Here is an 8,405-nt window from a genome sequence, read left to right as displayed (position 1 = left end):
GTCTTTGTAACTTAAGCAGAAAATTAAGCTGTCTGTTCCCACCTTCTAGATGGGGTGATAGAGTGAAGTGACTTCCCTGGGTCTCCACGACAGAACCAGAACATGACCTTCATCTGCTGCTCGGTGGTCCACTGTCCTTCCCGGTGCCCCTCGCCTGCTCCAGTGCTGACTCATCTATAAACACTCCCCTGAGAGCATATAGATCTGGATTGTCCAGGCCAGAAGAGAGGAGAGGTGGCATAAGTAGTCAGATTGGGTCGATAATCCAAAGGTCATTTTCATTCAGTCCTGGAATGTGTTTCTCTGTACTGTAGTCAGTTGAGAGGTGTGTTAACTGTTTTGGGAAACTCAGGGTACTGCAGACTGTGTAGCGAAGCCTCCCAAGGACCTGGAACATCATGGGCCTCCCCAGGCTTCCAGCCTGGACCCCTCTCTACTCCCCTCTCTGGTTTGTTTCTGGTTCCTTCAATTGCAAGTTTCCACAATTAGGAATCTTGTCTTAGTTTTGTATGCCCAGAGCTCAGCAAAGTGTGTGATACACATTGGGTTTTAGGAAAAGATCAAAGATGAAATGAGAATTCCTTTAGAAGAAAATGTATTAAATTCTGAATGTTTGGGGTGAAAGGTAATTGGCTAATTTAAAGCACTTCCCCCAGTTCTGAATCTTAACTGCTGTGCTTGTTGGTGGAGCTGTAAAGATATGTCCTGATAGGGAAAGAAACGTTCCGTGAAAAGGGTGCTGTACAGAAAGGGCCACCCGCCTCAACGCAGCCTGGGATTCAGGGTGGCCCTGGACCCGGCAGCGCTGGAGCTGGTATCGAAGGAACAACTCTGCAGCTCTTATAAAAGCGGCGGATAGGATTTTCGAACAGGGTTTGCAGCTTTCAGCCTGTTCCCAGACTGACTCGGAGGCTGTCTAGGGAGTGCCTCAGTTGGTGAGGCTGCACAGGTGCTGTGGGAGCTGTGTGCAAGATTCCGAGCAAGCTGTTCCCATCGTTGGGATTTGCAGGTAAATTGTAAATGGGCAGAGACGTTGCTGCTTTAATCTGCTTTTCACTGGCTGGAGAGAGTGTGGCCTTGCAGTCAGTAACTTCTGCTTGTTACTAAGGCATGGCCTCGGGTAGTCTTCTTTCCTCTTTAGGTCCCAGGCCCTGCTCTGTGATACGGGATCACATCCGATGGCTCCTCATGGGGTTGTTGTGAGGTGTCGGCGTGAGTGAGGGCTCAGTCCTGGGCACAAAGTCCACATCTGCCACCCATCAGGGGCCCAGCATCAGGTGGGCAACAAGGTTGGGAATGGGTAGGCCCCTCAGGTGGAAGGATGGGAACTACAGAGTTCTGGGTGTTGTTTTCATTACAATTTTTAGAAGAACTCATGCTAAAGATAATTTTTAAAATGGAGGTAATTTAGAAATATGTCAAGATGAAAGTAATAATTACTTAAAATCACGCAATCTAGAGATCAGCCCCTGTTTTTTTCTCTTCCTCATGACTTTCTAGGCAGATGAGAACCCTTTTTCCTCTTGAAAGCAGTCCTCTGATGAACATTCTTCTATGTGACATACAGGCCTATCTAATAATCTTTAGTGATCACATGTCAGTTTCATGGATATACAGTAATGTTATTAATCTCCTGCTGAGGGCGTTTAGCTTGTTACTTTTTTTTGGCTACTGTAAGTAATGCACTGATGATACGCTTTCACGTGCACGATTGTATGTTTATCTGAGAATGATTTTCACCAATTTATACTCCCACCTAATGTATGTGATGAGTGTCTCTTCATGTATACCCAAGAACCCCATGGTATTGTTTAACTCTTTGCCGATGGATCTCAGTGTTCTAATTGATGTTTATCTGATCTCTTCCCATATTTTGATTGGTCATCTTATCATTCAGATGTAGTGAACTGCTGTTTGTGACCTTGGCCAGTTTTTCTCTCATTGGTCTTTATCTTACAGAGCGTTTTTCACTGAAGGAGACCTTAAACCCCTTTTCTTGTCTTTTTCAGCCCTGCGTTTCTCAGAGGCAAGTGGCTTGTTTGTTAACAAACTAACCTTTCCAGTTGATCTAGGGCAGCAAATGGGGGCAGTTGGCAAAGTCCAGATTGCCAGGTGGTCAGTAGGTGTGATGGCCGGAGACCAGGGATACCACTAAACACCCCACTGCCCCTGCGACACAGAATGATCCGGCTCCAAGCGTCAGTGGTGCCGATGTGGAGAGGCCCTACTCTTGGTCACATTTCCTCCCTTTCAGTTAAAGAGAAAAAACTACCAGGAGCTGAGAGCTGACTTGATTATTTCCTTGCCCTTGCCTTCTGTTGTGCCCAAGTGCTGCTGATTAAATTACCTTGAAATCCCACAGGACACACGGCTTCCTCACTGGTCTCTACCAGCCCAGTGCTGCCTCCAGGAACTGGCTTATTACTGTGCATCGGCGTCCCTTGCATGCTGACACAGTCCGAGCACAGACACCCTCCTGTGGGCAGAATAACCTCAGGTTTACTCACAGCCCCCTCCCGTCCTTGTTCTCCTGCAGCAGCCCTTTGCAAGGAGGGCTTTGGGGGATAAGGGGGAAGGGAAATGTCACTACAGATCCCATTCAGAAAACTGGTCCTTCTACTATAAAAAAGTACCACATAAGTGAATAGTAATAATGAAAAGGAAAAGCTGGTGGAATTGTGAGAGTTCTTTCCTGCACAGCACTTTCCCTGATCTGTGTCGTCAGTCCATTGCCTTCCAAGCCCCTTGCCTGTGTGGACTCTTCCTGCAGGGTTTGTTGTCACAGTGTGAAGACGGTTTGGGGTGCCGGGTTCCCTGTTTTCACTGTCACGTGGCTGCGATGTTCTTCGTCTGGTTTGCTTTCACAGGTGGGAAGAGGAACGGGTGGCCCCCTCAGGCCTGAGTGGGGACCGTGGGGGTCATCGTGTTCGTGCAGCTGGCTCCATGTCCTGGTAGCCCCTCGCCGCATACCTTCATGTGTACGACTCGATTCACCTCTGCTGTAGAGCTGCAGTGGTGGACATTTTAAAAATAGAAGTACAGCCTTTAATATTATAAAGAAAACATCTAGCCACTTAAAGTGAGTGGGCCCAACTGTCATTCAAACTTTTAAACAGGGGTCCTATATTGTTTCCCAGGACTGTAAGGTCAGTGTCTTTGAGGGAACCAAAATCAAAACCAGATCACTGCTATCAGTGTATTTTATTTGTAAGTGGGTGCTTTCCTAGTTTTTGGTAGGGTCATTAGTTCCTCTGGAGAAGGCAATGGCACCCCACTCCAGTACTCTTGCCTGGAAAATCCCATGGACGGAGGAGCCTGGAAGTCTGCAGTCCATGGGATCGCTGAGGGTCGGACACGACTGAGCGACTTCACTTTCACTTTTCACTTTCATGCACTGGAGAAGGAAATGGCAACCCACTCCAGTGTTCTTGCCTGGAGAATCCCAGGGACGGGGGAGCCTGATGGGCTGCCATCTATGGGGTCGCACAGAGTCGGACACCACTAAAGCGACTTAGCAGTAGCAGCAGCAGCAGTAGTTCCTCCAGTCTTTGGACTTTTAAAATTCTTACATATTTTTAAGGAGCATAGTTTAGGGAAGCTCTGGTCAGCTTGCATCCGGGTTATCAAAGTCAGAAATGTTTGCTAAATGAGAAAAAGTGGTATTGGCTATCAGTGAAATTCAAGATCTCAGTCTACGGTGGCCACATGTCACTATTACTGAGGAGGAGTATGTGTGTTTATAAGTGTAACAGCAGTGTGTGAGTAGCATCCTAATTTTATTGATGAGAGCACAGACATTTAGTGGCCTTAAGTAAATTAACCTCTTATGGCTTTGGTTTTGTCATTTGTCATAGGCAGGTGATTATTAAGATATCTTGCAGATCCAAAATTCTGATTTTTGTGCCAAAGATCCTGCCACATATGAAGCAAGACCAGAGCCCAGCAACTTGGTCCTTGGCTCTGATTCTCAGAGGGTAAGTGGAGACCAACCATCTGGAGCTTGTTTTCTTCAGACCGGGGCTTCTCCTCTCTTGAAGATTTCAGCTGGGGCTCACCATTTTCTGCCTCTTTCTCCTCAAATATTAAATAGACACCATATTCTTCTCTGCTGGGACCAACTTATCATGTATTGCTGCTCTGCACCTGTGAAGACAGCTGCTGTGTTTTCCGTCATAAAAACAGCTGCCTTTTGGCAGAGAGGCCCAGAACGTGGTTTGTAGCTATACCTTAATACAGTGTTAAATTATTTAGACATGCTTAACCTGAGATGCTCAGAGCATCTTGGAATTCCTATTAAGGCCTCTGAGCCTAGTGGGCTGCCATCTATGGGGTCGCACAGAGTCGGACACGACTGAAGTGACTTAGCAGTAGCAGTAGTCACTGCTCAGTAAAAGGTTTCCCTTTCGTATCTTTTGGGATCACTAGGCAGAAATCTCAAAATATAGGAAATTACAAAGATATTAAATTATCAGATCCCCAGCACCCCCCAGAGATAACCACTAATTAAAGTTTTGGTGTAAAGTTTTTCCTTTTTTTGTACATAAATGTATATTTTGTCTTAGTACATAAAGGTAGAATCTTGCTGTATAATATTTTAAAATAAACAGTTCCTATTGGGTTGGCTTAACTCAATTATAGCTAATTAATTTACAGAGTGGGAAAAGTGTACATTTTAATTGTATCATCTCGGCCTCTTAACATAAAGTCAGGGTAGGGTTGAAAGCCCTTTTAGAACTGCACACAAGTTTGGCATTGGCTTTCTACATCCCTTTTCTTTGTCTGATTTTTACACAGTGGGGAGACAAGTCTTTGTGTTCCTCACAAATAAATTACAGGCATCCTACCTCAGCCAGAGTTGACCTACACGAAGCATGAGGAGGTTGAAACCTGTCACAGCAGAACCCCACTTTCTCGAGAGAGCTAAAGAAAAAAGATGGGGGGAGCCCTGCTCTAAATCTCCCCAACTATGCCATTCATTTCAGTGAATCACTAAGTGCAGCAATTAAGGAAATTAAAAAAAAAATTATAAAATGGCTGGGAAGGACACAGGGGGACCATCTTTCTGGATACCTGCTTTGGGAAAAGGATGATGTGAGTTTAAAGCAGCCAAGTTTTGTCAAGTTTGTGGCCCATGGTGATGGTTTTTGAGGGCAAGAGGGATGTCAGTTTCTAAAGATGTTCTAGACGCTCCATGGGTTGCTATTTGGAGCTGGCATCCTCTGTGCTTCCCTCCAGAGCCTCAAGAGGCCTGGAGTCCCTCGCATGTGCTGGACTCAGTTTCTCTGAGGAAGTTTTTGCCTGGGCAGCAATCCAGGGCGTGCTCTGAGAGTGCAAGCCCTGACACCCGTGCCCGTCCTGAGCTCTGCCTGCAGCCTGCTGCGTGCCAGCTTGGAGGCCTGAGATAAATGGTCTTGCAGCCGCTTAGCAGTCAGCTAGGCTCATTTATTTGACACAAATAAGCTCATTGACCTGATTTAACAGAGGGAGGAACTATGGAGTCAAGTCCAATATGGTCTTAAAGCCCTGTCTTTTCATCGCAGTCTTTTCCGACCTTTAAGGATGACTGCCGAGTTAAATGATGCTCATGGGCACTCTCTCAAGGAAAAAAGGGGAAAGAGAAGCTGGAGAGATGGGAGGAAGGGGAGAGGAGAGAGCAGGAGGTGTTGGGGGCACAAACGCCAACAGTTGCTCTCTGTGCCACTTGGGGGCACCAGTTACTTAGGTTTTCTGTCCTCAGCGTAGCCCTTGTTGGGAGACCGTGAAACCTGTGCCCACGTGGGCTCCCTCTCACTGAGACAATGAAGCTGTTCTGTAGACGAGGGACCATCTGGTGGTGACGACGAATCAGGACTCTTTCCCAGAGCCCCGTCGACTTTGTGCACGGGGACTCAGGCATATCCTTTTGCAAAGAAAAGGAAATCTGCTGCTGGTGCCATTGAAGACCTCAGGCTGGGGGCCCGTACCGTCCCTTTCTTCCTCCCCTCCCATTTGTTGAGGTGAAAAGTAGGATAGTCTCTTGACTGGTCCTACCCTGACAAAAAACATGGAACTGCTTACAGCGTACCATCCTGCATTGGCCCCATCACGTTCACACAGCAGTGTGTCCTGAGGCAGGTGTTCTTTCTCATCTTCTTTTTAGGAGCCAGGCTCTGACACAGGTTATATTTTTCTCCAGGTTATAGATGCCAGCTTCAGAGCCCCGGAAGGTGCACACGTGCCCAGCCTAGGCACTTTGTGATTGCAGCAACTGTCTTCCAATCATTTCTGGAGCTAAAGACTCCAGAAATGTTTAATCTCAACAACCACGCTTATAAAGTTGTAGGTCTTTTTATCCTCATTCTACAGAACTCAGAGATGAATTTCTTTGTCTGGGGAAACATCGCCTTAGTAGTTTAAACCAGGATAGTGATTGAACCTGGATCTTTATTTGCTCCAGGACCTTGACTTTTAGCCCCTGTGATGTAAGTGCCACTGTGGGCTGAGTGCTGAGAAGGAGGTCGAGACGGAGGAGGGGTTATTTGCTTTAAAGCTTGCTATTTGGTCTAGGATTTGGATCGTCTTTGATTTAAGCAAAATGTTTCACCTTCTTGCTGCTGGTCCTGCCAGGAAGAGTGTTTGAAGAATGCCCTGAAAGAGGATTTTAGCCTTTCAGCACAGCTCTGGTAACTTCCTTTTTCACCCTGATCAGAGTCCTTATAATGAGCCCATTATAATATATAATATAATATTTCCCCCTACCCAAATCTATATACTGAATTCCCAACCCTCAGTGCATTACAGTGTAATCTGTTCAGATAAACTGCCTCTGAAGAGGTGATTAAGTTAAAATTAGGCTGTGAGGGTGGCTTCTGATCTACTAGGACTATGTCCTTAAGAGGGAGAGAAAGCCCTTAAAGAGGGTTTAAGAAGGCCGCCATCTGCAATCTAAGAACGCCTCAGGAGAAACAAACCTACTGACGCCTTGATCTCAGAATTCCCGGTCTCCAGAACTGCAGGAGAATGAATTCCTGTCCTTTAAGCTCCCCAGTCTGTGGTATCTTTTTAGGGCAGCCTGCGGTGACTGATAACAATCCTTGAAGGAAATGGTGCTGAGTTACCATGCAAACCCAAAGGATGGCATGGCGGGTAGCAACACTGAGCTGCACCGCTGGAGTCGTCTTGGCTCCAGTATGTTTCTTTTCTAAGAAAGTGTGCCTGAGAGCATGCCTTTCCAGCCCTGGCCTTCAGGGGCTCTAGTTTTAGGGTCTAGCCTCAAGACCTGAAAAGTGCTGCTTTTAAACCTGTGGTGTTTAACCAGAGGGGCATTTTGCCCCCCAGGGGACATAAGCCAATGTATGAAGACAGTTTTGGTTGTCATGACGTGTGTGTCTGTGTGCCTTGCACAGCCCCCACCACAGAGGGTTGTCCACCGCCCAGTGTCTGCAGGGTCGAGGTAGAGAAACCCTGGGTTCAGCGTTGTTGCCCTGCGAATGAGGGTGATGTGGGATTGTCAGCTCCGGTCATTCGTTCAGCAGGTACTCGCTTAGCACTTACTGTCTACCTAGCTCTGTGCTAGGGAGGGCAGAGACCTGGAAGAGTCTCCTGGGATTGAAAGTCGTGTTGATCTTAAGCTTCTGGTTTTGGGAACATGGTATTAATACCTAAACATTCTTAGGTGATGATGTTACCATCCTCCTTAGGATAAACTGTCACTTTGGATTTCCAGAGAGCGTTTTTTGCTTGGACAGCCAAGCATCATTTATTGAATCCTGCCTCATTCACAGACCTACGCTAGTATAGCTTTGTTGTTCAGTCGCTAAGTCATGGCCGACTCTTTGCGATCTCATGGACTGCAGCGTGTCAGGCTTCCCTGTCAGCTTGGTTCTTTTTATAAAGGATTGGAGGAGGGACTCCCCTGGTGGTCCAGTGGCTAAGACTGCTCCTAATGCAGGGACCTGGATTTGATCCCTGACCAGGGAACTAGATCCCACATGCCGCAACCAAGAGTTTGCATGCCATAACTAAAGATCCCTCGTGCCTCAACGAAGATCAAAGATGTTGTATGTCCCAACTAAGACCTGGTGGGGTGCAGCCAAATAAATAAATGTAAATATGAAAAAAAGCAGAAAAGATTTGAGGAAGCCATGTATTTATATACAGTACTGATTAGTAGAACCAGTTTAAAAGGAATGGCTACCCACTCCAGTATTCTTGCCTGGAGAATCCTAAGGACAGAGGAGCCTGGCAGGCTATAGTCCATGGGGTCGCAGAGTCGGATGTGACTGAGTGATGCTTTTAAAGTGGAATGCCAACATGTAGATGTGAGACAGCAACACAGTTGATGTGTAAATCCATATATGCATTTTTCCTAATTACAAAGTGACACATTACATTATAGAAAGAAGTAAAGAGAATAAAAACTTTCA

Source organism: Bos mutus, chromosome 17, assembly GCF_027580195.1.
Source record: "Bos mutus isolate GX-2022 chromosome 17, NWIPB_WYAK_1.1, whole genome shotgun sequence".
Lineage (NCBI taxonomy): Eukaryota > Metazoa > Chordata > Mammalia > Artiodactyla > Bovidae > Bos > Bos mutus.
The sequence above is the reverse complement of the archived record's forward strand: the minus strand, read 5'-3'. Positions refer to the sequence as shown.